Source organism: Cygnus olor, chromosome 5, assembly GCF_009769625.2.
Source record: "Cygnus olor isolate bCygOlo1 chromosome 5, bCygOlo1.pri.v2, whole genome shotgun sequence".
Lineage (NCBI taxonomy): Eukaryota > Metazoa > Chordata > Aves > Anseriformes > Anatidae > Cygnus > Cygnus olor.
Window position 1 is genome coordinate 57,847,564 of NC_049173.1, and position 14,253 is coordinate 57,861,816.

Below are 14,253 nucleotides of genomic sequence, written 5' to 3' on the forward strand. Positions count from 1 at the left end.
TTTTTCTTAAGCAGATTTTAATGATTTTTTCCCTGCTTTTAGTATACTCAATAGGAATCACAGTCAACTTCTTCATGTAACTAACATAAGATTTAGCTGTTCACTACTGCTTATAGATTTGTAAGTAATAACTTATGAACTTGTTTAGCAACATGGCGGTTTTGGCCAATTTCACTGACAAATGTTGAAAAAGAATTCTTCCTTCTTCAATCTTGCCTTGTACTAGTATGATACAGTTCCCAGCTCCAAGAACAACACTCACCCTCTGAAGAACAAAAGCCAACTAAATGAGGAATGTAGGACTAATTTACAGGACACCTAATAGCATAATACTCCTTTAACATCCCTGACCAGTTAACAAAACAGTGTTTTTCATCCATCACTCAAATAGACACAGGATTTACCCCAGGAAAACAAACAAACAAATTTAATTTCACTGTACTGTAGCAAGTAACAGGAAAATAAACAGTGTATTGACTGCTAAATAACTTGTAAAAAAGTTCTTGGAAGAATCTTGGCTCCATATTTTTTATAGACTGAGCTTATTTGGGGTGGGGCGGGGTTGTTTGTGCAGTATAGCTTAGCCCAGCAACTTCCTTCTGACCAAACTACAGTACAGAGTACATCTTAGAACAGATGCAGAATTGTTTTGGAAAGCGATAGATGGCATATAGCAGCCACAAGTATCTGTCTTCACTGCAGTTTTACCTTCCCAGGTAATGGCAGAATTTGCTTCATGATCTCTGATTATAATTCTACCAATAATCATGATTTTTTACAGAAAACATTTACACATGAAAATTCAGAACTACAAGAAATACATTTTTTCTTCCTAAGGAAATGACATAGTAGTTAATGTTCATGTGTTAATAGATGCAGCATACAAACTTTTGGGAGCAGTGTTTGCTTTGGACAGCTTATTTACATAGAGCTTAAGATAAATTGTAAAGTCAAAGAAAGATATAAATAACATATATTTGTTTTCCATATAGCATTTTTCCTTCCAGAGTATCTCTGCCCTTTTCAGTATTATCAGACTTTACTTTGTGGCAAAAGAAGAACCTTGTAACCAAAGACACCAGAGAATTCTACTTTCTGGGTACATGCAGAGCCTCTATTTAAAGTCTCATACAAAAGGTTTCTATGGAAACATGAAGGGCTTAGCCAACCAACGCTACAAAGCTGAACCCTGAGCCCCTGACCCCGCCCCCCCCCAAAAAAAAACAAACTAACAAACAAACAAAAAAACCAAACATTTATCTGTCCTAATGGCTCCCAAAGTCTCTGATGAGGATCTCTGTCATGCTTCAGCATACCATCTTAATATATGATGTTATACCTTACATTAGTGTATTTTGTCTTTGAAAATAAAACATTCTGATAACTATTAAAAACATGGGTTTAAACTCAGGTCCTTAACTGATCCCAAAGCTAGTGAATTGAAAATTAACTCTGATATCCTTCTTGGCATATACTATCTCCTAAGGGATGTATATGAGATTTTTTTAAAAGCTGTTTGTCCTATATATAGTTATGTTCCAAATTGTTACTCACTAAAAGAGCAAGTATTTTTGGTTCCTTCTGAAAGTCATATTTCCATAGTGATGCCAAGCTGACAGAAATATGCAATACATCATGATAACTGAAAATTAACTCACTATCACAGATATTGCTCCCAGATACCATTTAAAACCTGGCCTAGAAAATATTGTATTGCTGCAAAACTCATTTTTTCTGAACCTTATTTGAATATATATTCTATATAACTTCAGTGTTCAGAATTTTAACTGTGAGACTCTTCAGATAATTTTAGGACAAAAAAAAAAAAAAAAAGCAGTCTGTCTTGCCAATACCTCACAGTCTCAATAGCTTGTTTCTCAGGGAAGTCAGCTGAAATAAATGTGAATACATATTAGTGGACCGAAAAAAACCAAAACCAACCAACCAAACACAAAACACTCCCCAAGGTATCTGTTTTTCTGCGGGATGCACTTATTCTGCTATATAAAAGAGGGCCAGGGAGTAAATACAAGCATTCATTCTTCTTAATTTTCAGCTTGTTCCCTGATTTTCTTTTTTGGCTTGTCTGAACTAGTAATCTAAGGCTAAACTAGGAGGAACAGCTCATTTCAGGGTCAGCTCCTGAACAGCAGCTTGAATGAGGCTGTGCTAGGTTTGGCTTTCTCTTTGCTTTATAGGGACACGTTTCCTAACACTTTGGCAGCACTGCACAGTCCTCCAGGAGTCCTCCCAGAAGCCTCCCATCCCTCATCTCTGCAGCATGTCTCTCCATCATGCTCGTTTTCATGCTACAAACCCCAACAATTTGGTGGACTGCAACACAGCTTTCTTACTGCTTCAGAGGCTTTGAGCTGACAAAATACACACAGGCATCGCATGTACCAGTCACTAAATAACATGGATATAGCTTGTCAAATTTTGACAGGGATACTCCAAAGCAATGCAGATAACAAGGCAGTCGGCTTGACAGCAATATAGGTGTACTCTTAAATGAGATAATTCTATCCTCATCCAACACCTGGCTAGAAATGCAGTATCAAGTAATCCCTGCATTTTCAAGGCTTTAGAGATATTCTACTATACCCAGAAATTATCAGAGGTGTCTGAATTCACGTCCCACATAATCATAGGGGCTATCCCACTATGAAATTTAAAATCCTCTTGCTTTTTATTCAAATGTAGCTCCTAACAAACCTATGTAGTCTACACAACTGTACTCTAGGGCTTGTTGTTTTGTCAGCCTAGCAGTAACTGAGGAATAGGAGATTGTTGTACTTTCGAAAACAAACAGCTGCCCTATTCTACCCGGTCATAAACAATGAACAGCCACTAAAAGGTCATCATTTCAGAGGCAATATTTCTCTGTATTCGTCTCCCAGAATGTTCATAGATGTACATACTATGTTTGGTGTTAGGGCTATGCAGAAACTCTCAGAGATGCATACACTGAGCAGAGGGTGTGTACCACAAGGAAGGTGGAAGGCAACTCACCTCTACCACTTACTCTGGGCAGCACTTTCAATGTGCTAGGAAGGACAGATCACATATTTGTCACACTTATTTAATGTAAAGTTTTTTCCTTGTACAGGATCTTTTGTTTTCTTATATAGTCTTAAAAATACAGATTCCTTCATTTTACTACTTGTGATATTTCACTATGTCTCAATTTATGTTGAAATAACCTTTGAAATGGAATTTCAGTTTGCAATTTCAGTAATATTTCCTTTTTGGTACACCCAGACCCTGACGTAACTCTGAAGCTCAGCAGCACGCCAATACTGAGGAAAGAAAAGGCTTTCAAGGAGAAAAGGAGCACTGATTTCTCTCTGAGTTTGCAGAGCTACAATAATAGGACATATCACATATACCAATTCCAAAGATAGTTATTCATACCATCTATGAACAACTCTCACAAATGTTACAGAGTTTGGGGCAAGTTTATCTTTATAAAGAATTCATGACATACCTCCTTTCAATCATCTCACATCCACCCACACTGACATTTCACAAACCAAACTTATCCATAATACCTCTCAGCACAAGGCTTTTTCTACACATTTGTTCAGGTCAGCACGCAAATGTTCTCACTTTCCAGTCTTAAAAATAAAACAAAACAAAAACAACTACAAAACCCCACAAACTCCCACATCCTTATACAGAAGACTATTCAAGGTCAAGATCAAGCAAACAGACCTTTGTCCTCTTTTGTCCTCCTCTTAGTTTCTGCGATACCTTCTTTGACACAGTGCATTTTGTATTTGCCATCAGAATGTTGCAATTCTTGCAGCTTCTTTCTCCCTGGAATAACAAGATCAACCAGAAACAAAATGGCAAATTTTGAACAGTTTTGTCTACTTCCATTGCAAAAATAAGGAGATATGTCATAAAAATGAAAAAATGAACGTTGAAAAATTAAGTTATAGAAAACCAAATGCAGTCCTCTATTACTGAGGAAAAAACTCACTGTACCTAATTTATATCAAGAACTATATCATGATTTATTCTTTCATGGTTATTCAAAAAAAAAAAAAATTTTTTTTTTACAGCCAATTTACTTCCTGTATCTTAATCACCTACTAAGTTGCCTACACCAGCTTGTGTTGTGTTTTTTTTTTTTTTTTTTCAAGGTATAAAAACAGCTAAACAGTGCTTCCTGTAATTATGAGGCAACAGTTGTATTTTTCTCTTTGGTGGACCTCAATGTTATACTTCACTTACAAGAAAAAAAAAGAAAAAAGGGAAAAAAAAAAAAAACAGAAAAAAGAAAAAAAGAACAACTAGAACTGTCTTTCTATGTCAAAGGAATATATGTCTCAGCTGAAGACAACTTTTATGTATGATAATTATATTTCATGAATGGCATTAAAAATATGAAAAGCACTCACAGAAAGTAAGCAGAGGGAAAGAACTTTTATGGAAAAGAACAGTGCTAAATCATTAAGCATACAAAAACACATCTCTCTATATAGCTTAACGTGACATAAAGGCAGAAAACACTAATTCATATTTACTGGCTCACCAAGACAATTCTTCTATGAAATTCCACAAGTAATGCACATTATTATTCTCTGATTTACAGATCTTTGTTGCAGAAGTAAAGTCACTTGCTCATAGCTTGCTAGCATGTCATGGCACCAGCTGTATGAAAAAAAATGAATTTATTTCTAACCTCAAATAGCATAAATGAACTATTACTAACCACAACGAAGTAAGGATCCGTGGCTGCAGTTGCAGATAAAATTCCCCATCAGCTTCTGAATTTTACTCATTTACCACTTTAGTGCAGTGCAGACTCATTCATGAAAACAGTTCTCAAAAAAATGTGTAAGAACACTAAATGGGTTTAAGAGGCTTTTCATTTATTTTTAATCTTTGTTCCGAAGTATGAAGCTGATGCCAATAAAATGGCCAGCTTTATTTTATTTTAAGAAAAGTTAGTCACTTGTATGCCAGTGTTGCTCTCAGGTATAGCTGAAATGTTTCATCTTAGACTCCCCAAAAATGTCAGCTTCAGGCAATTCATCTCAAGTTAAAAATATCAGCTTTAGGACCGAACTAAAATAAAGCAAACGAAAAGGGCCTGGCAACTGGAAGTGTCAGTAAAACTTAACTACAGATGACATTGTTAGTTCCCCACGCAGTACAGGGTATTAAAATGCATGTATAGTAAATGGAGGGTTTTGTGATCTTGATGTACTTCTTAATGATATCCACCACTTCGCAAATGTCAGACATGATGTGGATGTCTATTCGCATTACCGCTTTAGTGTATAATCCTGAATAATCACTATAATCTGGTCTTAGCAACTGTGGTCGTGATAAAGGATGTACATCTACTTCCGTAACTTTCTCATCAGAAATTGTTGCCTGATCCCGCATTAACTTAGAAGAGAAGAAAACAAGACTGAAACAAAAGAGAACCAAACAAAAGAGAACCTTCAAAAAGATTCTACAATTCCATTATGATTCATGATCTATTCTACCAAAGTGCTTAAACACATATACATCTGTTTAAAAACTTGAATAATTCCACTAGAAGTAGTAAAGCTGTTTATATGCATAATTTTTTTGAAGGAGTACAGTATTGTTCTCACAGTGTGATTTCATGAAATACAGTTGATAATTATTATAATTTTTGAATTACATAGAATAAGACACCCCCCCAAAAGATAGCCAGACGAATAAAATGTACTGTTTTACAACTAAAATTTATTTAAGATGTAAATAAATTGACCCCATTTAGATCTCAGTCAAAGAAACTAGTTAGATTCAGTTAGAGAACCTAGTTAGATTTTTTTTATCAGTATATACTTTGGAGAAAGGTGCTTTGATGCATCCAGGGGAGATATTGCTCACATTTCATTGCTAAATATCAGCACAAGTACTACAGACTGTAGAATGACTGTTGCTGAAAAAAAGTTCTCAAAAAGGGGTCATACAGGGAACAGGCAGCAGATTCGATTTATGGACAAAACGTCCCCAAAATAACATGCCTGCATACAATGTATCTGCAACACAGAAGCAGACTACTATAATGAATGCAAATTGAAGTACCCAAAAATAGGGTACTAGTGAGCTTGAAATTGACATATTAGAAACAAAAGGAAAAAAAAATCGAAGTGACACATATCACCAATATTTTATATTTGTCTTTTGAGTATTTTACTAAGGATAGTAGTATTTACTACTTTGCCTTATAAATGAATGAATGAATTAATGGACTAATATATTTTCCTTAATTAATAAAATGCATTAATTTTAGGATTTAGTTTCTGAGTACACGTTAGAATGAAGTTAAAACCCTCTTAATTGTTCAGATCAAAATAATTTAATTAAGCTGAAATGGTTTTTATGGAATCAATTTATTTAATACGATTTTCTGGGTACAAAATAGCCTATCATAAATACTCACACATTTAAAGTTTCTTAAAATGGCAATATTTTGTTCCTTTTCATATGCAAAAGAAGATTTCTAGAGAAGCCTGAAGTAGACTAGAACCAGGATCTTCCTCTTGACTATCACAGTAAAGGAGCTTAGCCGAACAGGCTGCACAGGAAGAAATAACAAAATCCAGCAAAGTAGGATTTCTATGGGTATTTTTTCTGGAATAAAGTTATTCTTCCTGACAGAGCGGAGCACGCAAATAGAAGGCTGTGGCTAAGGCCGAGGCGCTCGGCTCCAGGGCAGACGCGCTGTGCAGCAGGGCAGGGGATCGAGGCGGGCAGAGATTTTTTTCCGGCATCGAGGCCACTCGAGGCAGCCAAAGGAGCCGCGAGGACCCGGCCGCCCTCTTGAGGGAGGCCAATGAAGCGTAGGCGGTGCCAGCAGCAGCGGCGGGCCATTCAAATCGGGAATCGCCGCCATTTTGCAGCCAGTTCTACTGGCAGCTGGCGGAAGTTGCGTAATCGCCAGCACTTGCTCTCGTGGGGGACTTCGACTTCCCAGGCGTATCCTGGACACGCAATACAGCTCAGAGGAAGCAGGCTAGGAGGTTTCTGGAGAGCGTGGAAGACAGCCTCCTGATGCAGCTGGTTAGTGAGCCTACTGGGGGGGGTGCCCTGCTAGACCTGCTGTTCACAAACAGAGAAGGGCTGGTGGGAGATGTGGTGGTCGGGAGCTGTCTTGGGCAGAGTGACCACGAAATGGTAGAGTTCTCTATTCTTGGCAAAGTCAGGAGGGGGATTGGTAAAATTGCTGTCGTGACTTCCAGAGGGCAGACTTTGAGCTGTTCAGGACACTGGTTGGCAGAGTCCCTTGGGAGGCAGTTCTGAAGGGCAGAGAAGTCCAGGAAAGCTGGGTACTTTTCAAGAAGGAAATCTTAAAGGCTCAGGAGTGGTCTGTCCCCACGTGCCCAAAGACAAGCCAGCGCAGAAGAAGACCAGCCTGGCTGAACAGAGAGTTGTGATGAAAGGCTGTGGATGTGGTCTGCCTTAATTTCAGTAAGGCTTTTCACACAGTTTCCCACAGCATTCTCCTCAAGAAACTGGCTGCTCATGGCTTGGACTGGCATACACTTCGTTGGGTTAAAAACTGGTTGGTTAGCCAGGCCCAAAGAGTTGTGGTGAATGGAGTTAAATCCAGTTGGAGGCCGGTCACTAGTGGAGTCCCCCAGGGCTCAGTACTAGGGCCAGTTCTCTTTAATATCTTTATCGATGATCTGGATGAGGGCATTGAGTGCACCCTCAGTAAGTTTGCAGACGACACCAAGTTAGGTGCATGTGTCAATCTGCTCGAGGGTAGGAAGGCTCTGCAGGAGGATCTGGATAGGCTGGGCCGATGGGCTGAGGCCAACTGTATGAGGTTCAACAAGGCCAAGTGCCGGGTCCTGCACCTGGGGCACAACAACCCCAAGCAACGCTACAGGCCAGGAGATGAGTGGTTAGAAAGCTTCCTGGCAGAGAAGGACCTGGGAGTATTGGTTGATAGTCGGCTGAATATGAGCCAGCAGTGTGCTCAGGTGGCCAAGAAGGCTAACAGCATCCTGGCTTGCATAAGAAACAGTGTGGCCAGCAGGACTAGGGAAGTGATTGTCCCCCTGTACTCGGCTCTGGTGAGGCCTCACGTCGAGTACTGTGTTCAGTTTTGGGCCCCTCGCTACAAGAAGGACATCGAGGTGCTCGAGCGAGTCCAGAGAAGGGCAACGAAGCTGGTGTGGGGTCTGGAGAACAAGTCTTACAAGGAGCGGCTGAGGGAGCTGGGGTTGTTCAGTTTGGAGAAGAGGAGGCTCAGGGGCGACCTTATCGCAGTCTACAGGTACCTTAAAGGAGGCTGTAGCGAGGTGGGGGTTGGTCTGTTCTCCCACATACCCGGTGATAGGACAAGGGGGAATGGGCCAAAGTTGCGCCAGGGGAGGTTTAGGTTGTATATTAGGAAGAACTTCTTTACCGAAAGGGTTGTTAGGCATTGGAATAGGCTGTCCAGGGAAGTGGTTGAGTCACCATCCCTGGAGGTCTTCAAAAGACGTTTAGATGTAGGGCTTAGTGGTACTGTGAGAAACTAAGTTGTGTTTTTGCAGTAAAACTTGTTTTTGAAGTAGAGTATGTTTTTGCAGTAGCAAACTAACCTTCTGTATTCAAAGGTAGTTGTTTAGTCATAACGAAGAGGAATGCTAAGTAGGTAAGTGGACAGTCGAAGGCCTCACTGTTCCAAAATAAGGTAGAAGACTGAGAAAGACAGGATGAGCAGCGTGAGAACAGTGTTATTAAAAAAAAAAAAAAAAAAAAAAAAAAAGATCACAAGTTCTCTAAACATAAGAAAGGAGAAGAAAAAAAAAAAGGAGAAATTAAAGTGTTGATCAAAGGAAGTTGTACATATATGGTATAGAGGAGCGTCGAGTAACTTGTGAACCTGTAGTACTCACCCAGTGAGGAAATGGGAGGTGATCAGGTGTTGAGTAATAGGCAATAAAAGGATATGATACGTTTACTATAATGCGCTTCTAATCGGCAGGATGCCCGCCATTGCAACCGTGAATAAAATAGCTTCACTGAAGATCCTGTCTGAAGAAAATTATTGAGATTTTTCTCAGAATTTGTGGGCTCGTCCGGGATCCTGTCACCTACTGAAGAGTTCTTGCCACCACAGACATGACGGTGCACCCCGCTGATTTCAGCGGTCGCACCAGGGGTGGTGGGTTTTCTTGTTATGGCTGCAAAAGGACTGCGACTGTTAATCTGAAGACAGGCTCTGCGAAGCACTGGGGAGAAGGGAGGCCAGCACGGATATACACAGAAAAAGCCCAGACATGGTATAGGCACAGGGATTACTGCTGATAACCCAGACTGGGAAGTCCGTGCACAGACCGAGGTAAGGCAAAGTTCACTATATATTGCCTCGGGTTGGATTCAGGGAGACTCTTGTGTGGAGCGTGAATGAGATGCACTTTTAGTGAGAAGCGAGTGTGGAGTTCCAATCCGTGGTTCTGTAGCCCCGCGAGGGGCGTGGCTGGAGACGGACGAAGAGAAAGATAGACGAGTGAAAGGGAGTCTCGGGGGTTTGGGCCCTTAGGTGTAGGGTACCCCGAGCATGGTGAGGTAGGTGCTCGGCAGTACACCCCACCTCTGTCCTAAAACCAGATGAAGGCATGTGGTACCCTGTGGATGGTAAAGTCCACAGCAGCACATCAGAGAGAGATGGGGATTAAGGGTTCCAAGAGTCAGCAGGGTGGGGGGTGGAGACCCCAGGATTGTGCCTAAAGATGGTCCTTTGGGGAGGATGATAATGATTTGGAAAAACAACCCAAAAACTAGGGAAAAAGATTTTAAAAAAATAATTTAAAAATGGTTAGATATTGTGTAATTGTCTGGCCTAAGAAGCCAATAAAAGGAATTTCAGTATTTTGGCCAAAAATACTGAAATATGGGGGGGGAGGGGGGGGAATAGGGAATGTCAATCTTGAGTATGTTATTCACTGGAGAAGAATATTTAGGAGGGAATGATTCGGCAAGCAGCTATGTAAGAATTGGAAAGAACTAATACCCCCCGGACCGAGAGTAATTGTGATAGAGCATATATATCTGCTTATCTAACTGAGATAATAACAACCCACAACATAGAAATCATATGAGAGACTCGGGATCAGAATTAGAAAGTACTTGGGGATGAATCCTGGTAGCCCAAGGGCTCTTGAAGGTTCATTTTGTGATTAAAGCCTGGCCAGATATACAGAAAAAGCTCCAGAAGGTGGGAGGATGGAGTGAACAGTGCAGGTAGTATGAAGGTGGATGCCAGGAGGGGAGATGAGAAGCAAAAGTAGAGAGTGAAACAAATGGTATTCACAGCGTACTGGGTAGCGAGGCAGAGGGAGAAATAGAGGGACTTTTGGGAGGAGTTGGGCCCAGGATGGAAAGGAGAGGAAGAGAGACGAAGGAACGGCAGGCAAGGAAAGCTACCAGTGTTGCAGCCAAAATCCTAGCAGGGACAGGCTTTGAGAAGATGTTTTAAGTGTGGCCAGGACAGCCACTTCAAATAGGAGTATCCGGAGTGGAAGAAGGAGGAGAGATTACTGTTATAAATTCAGAATAGGGGAGTCGGGGCTTCTCAGAAAGCTAGTTCCCTGATAAATGAAAAAGTGTACCTCAAGGGTTCCTCAAGTGTACCTCAATGGGGATTACTCTACAATTATTGTTGCGGGCAAAACAGACTTAGCATAGGAAGATTAATAAAATATATTAACCTAGTGCTGACGGGCTGGAGCAGTGAGAAACGGAGAAACAAGCTGGGGGCACCTTCCCCCATTCACTCTCTTCCACCTTTTCCCTGCCCTGACCGATGCGGGGGGACTGGGAGTGGGGGCTGCGGTCAGTCCGTGGTGCTTTGTTCCCATCGCTCCTTCGTGGTCGCTCTCCCCCCGCTCTGGTGTGTGGTCCCTCTCATGGGGTGCCGACCTTCCTGGGCTGGTCCTGTGTGGGTTTCTCCACAGGCAGCAAAAAAACAACGGGTTCTTTGGTGCTCCAGGTGTGGGTCTGTGCCATGAGGTCTGTTTGTCAGGAGTGGGTTGGTCTGGCTTTGGGACCCCCTGGGGTCCACCCCCCCGCCGATCACCTGCTCCTGAATGGGCTTCTCTCCACGGGTTGCAGCGTGGAGATCTGCTCTGCTGTGGTACACCATGGGCTGCAGGGGTCTGCCTTCCCTACTAGGGGCCTCTCTGTGGGCTGTGGGGCGGCTTTGGCTCCGGCACATGGAGCACCTCTGCACTGCACTCCCCCTCCTCTGCGCTGACCTTGGTGCCTGCAGGGAGGTTTCTCACTCCTCACTCTCCCAGCTGCTGTTGTGCAGCAGTTTTTTTTTCCCTTTTCTTGGATGTGCTCTCACAGAGATTTAAACTGCATTGCTCATGGCTTGGCTCTATGCAGCGGTGGGCCCCTTTGGAGCCAGCTGAAACTGGCCCTTATCTAACGTGGGGCAGCTGCTGGATTCTTCTCACAGGGGCTACCACTGCAGCACCCCCCCCCCCCCCCCCCCGCTGCTACCAGAACCTTGCCACATGAACCCAATACACTGAGACAGCTAGGTCATTACTGGCCTGCAAAGTATCAGGGCTTAAATTAACTAATGAAACCCTAAATGTGATGGGGGTAGAAGGGACTGGGATAACAGTGCCACTTTTTGGGGACACCAAAGTGAGACTGGGGATAGAATGATTGCTGGGCAATTATTGTATGTACCCGAGGCAGGGACTAACTAGTTGGGGAGGGTTTGATAATGAAATTGGGCATTCAAATAGTAAATTGTTAGGCTGGAATAACGGTGTTATTAATGGGGTGCTCTCAGACTCTGAGAGCAAAGATATATTTGCCTTTGAATGGAAAGACCCTGAAATGGGGCGGAAGCAGCAATACAGATGGACAATTTTACCTAAGGGGTTTACAGGGCCACCAATTTCTTTGAGCAAGTTCTAGAACAAATCTTGGAGCAATTCCAACCTCCAGAGGAGGTGTTACTGTTACAATATGTGGATGATCTTTTATTGTCAGGAAAGGTGAAAACAGTTGTGAAGGAAGCCACTAACAAGCTATTCAACTTTCTGGGAAAACAGGGCTTGGGAGTATTGGAAAATAAATTACAATACGTAGAAAGAGAAGTCAAGTATTTAAGGCATCTGGTGTCTGAGGGACAAAAAAGAATAAATCCAGAGAGGATTCAGGGAATTGTTGAGCTACCCCTACCCAAAACTAAAAAAAAAATAATAAAGTTTTAAGAGAAAGAGGTTTTTGAGGAATTAGGAGTCACGAAGTCCAAAGGAAAATAGATAGTCCCTGAGGGGAGAGAAGTGCTGAATAAAGTGCTAATGAGGCAAATATTAACTGTTTTATATCAAGAGGGTCATTGGGGAATTCAAGCAATGTGTGACGCTGTGCTATGAAAATGTGTATGCGTAGGAATATATAGACTCTGGGTGAACAAGTATGCAGGAGTTGTGTAGTATGTCAAAAAGTAAATCGGAAAATTATCCGCAGTCAGCCCAAAGGGGGCAAGAACCAGGAATTCAACGCTTCCAAAATGTACAGGTAGATTTTACAAAACTCCTTACAGTAGGTAGATTTAAGTACTTATTAGTATTGGTCGATCATTTGTCAGGGTGGGTGGAAGCTTTCCCTTCAGTATCTGCAACTGCGAACATAGTAACTAAAGTAATTCTAGAACAAATAACTCCCAGGTATGGAATTGTTGAAAGTATGGACTCTGATCAAGGAAATCACTTTATGTCAGAAATATTGCAAGGGCTAATGTGGGCTCTAGGAATTAAGTGGAAATTTCACACTCCTTAGCATCCTTCCTCTTCTGGAAGGGTGGAGCGGATCAGACAGTAAAGAAGCAATTGACTAAGTTCTAGAAACTCGGCTTCCCCAGACGAAGTGCTTACCTTTGACACTTCTCCGAATTCAAACTGCACCAAGATGTGGGAGTTTCACCATATGAAATATTATTTGGATTGCTGTACATGGACAAAGGGAATGAATTACCTCAATTTGAGACAAAAGATGCTTTTCTTAAGAAGTATATACTTGGGCTGTCATCCTCTTTGTCATCTCTCAGGAACCGTGGATCATTAGCTCAAACCCCACCCTTGGAAGCCCTGATCCATCCATTCCGAGCAAGAGATTGTGTTTTCATGCAAACATGGAGAGAATTGAAGCTGCAACCGGAGTGGGACGGACTGTTCCAAGTGCTCCTGACTACTGAGACAACAGTAAGAACGACTGAAAAAGGGTGGACTCATAGCTGAGTAAAAGCATCAGTTAACCCTGATAACCTGAGAGACTGCATTAACAAAGACTTTTACAATAGATAGTTTCAACAGTTTTAACCTTAAACCTTTAACTGCTCCTTAGAAGAATTCTTAATGAATTAATGAGTAAAAGGGATTGAATTGCACAGAATTAGTGTTTCCAGGGAACGCTCCCTGGAAGTGAGAGAAGGGGGGGGGGAGGGTAATTTAATCCCCACCAGAAGAATCCTTATTAGTTTGTGACTTTTATTCTTTTTCTTAATTATTATTTCTTAATTATTATAGGGGTGTGTATATATACATATAGAAATTACGTATTTTAAGTTTATCTTAGTAATACCTATTCTGAATGGATTAGTGATAGGATGGAGGGAAAAATTACCATTTCCAAATAATCCAGAACATCTCTCGAGTTCTGTCTCAAAATAATTGTTGGATTTGCACCCAGACGCCTAGAAAGACTGAAAAGGCCTTGTCCCTGATTGCTGTTTCCAGCAGCAACTCTGTCTGGATTCTCTAAATTTCTAAAAATGATAGGTTATACTCAGTCCCGGAAAGGAACAGATTTTTGAAGTTGAGCTCCCTACACATAATCCTGGCTACAATATACTGTGTTATCGAAGATGCCTTTAAAATAACATTGATAGAAACTCAGGGGGCAATAGTACTGACCCTGGGTGTGGAAATATTATCCATGAAAAAGGGAATAATCCATACTGTACTGAATATGATAGCTACAGGAATGCTAATATATGTAATGCACACCAGATACAACATGAGAATCCTGTAACTGGATGGCCTGTCCTAAATGGCAAGGGGTGGTACTGGCTATGTGGCAATAAAGCCAGGAAGGTGTTGTCCATAGGATGGAAGGGAGCTTCCATCCTGGGGGCAATAATTCCAAATGTAACTATTATTGAAGACCCACAAAGCCAAAGCCCCCTCGAGACCACACACAGAATTAAGCGGACTCCTGATAATCCTCTAGTAAAATCCTCTA

The 14,253-nt window shown here is 41.5% G+C and overlaps 1 long non-coding RNA gene across 6 annotated transcripts in view; it reads left to right on the plus strand.

Annotated features, from left to right (window-relative positions):
- Positions 1–14,253, plus strand: part of LOC121071054 — a 223,795-nt gene that overhangs the window by 201,167 nt on the left and 8,375 nt on the right. For 5 of the 6 annotated variants that reach the window (XR_005820345.1, XR_005820347.1, XR_005820346.1 and 2 more), the window contains one exon: positions 3,262–4,324. The exons of the other annotated variant lie outside the window; for it this stretch is intronic. This is a non-coding gene — a long non-coding RNA (uncharacterized LOC121071054). Of the gene's footprint in view, positions 1–3,261; positions 4,325–14,253 lie in introns of those variants that run through there. 6 annotated transcript variants of the gene reach the window in all.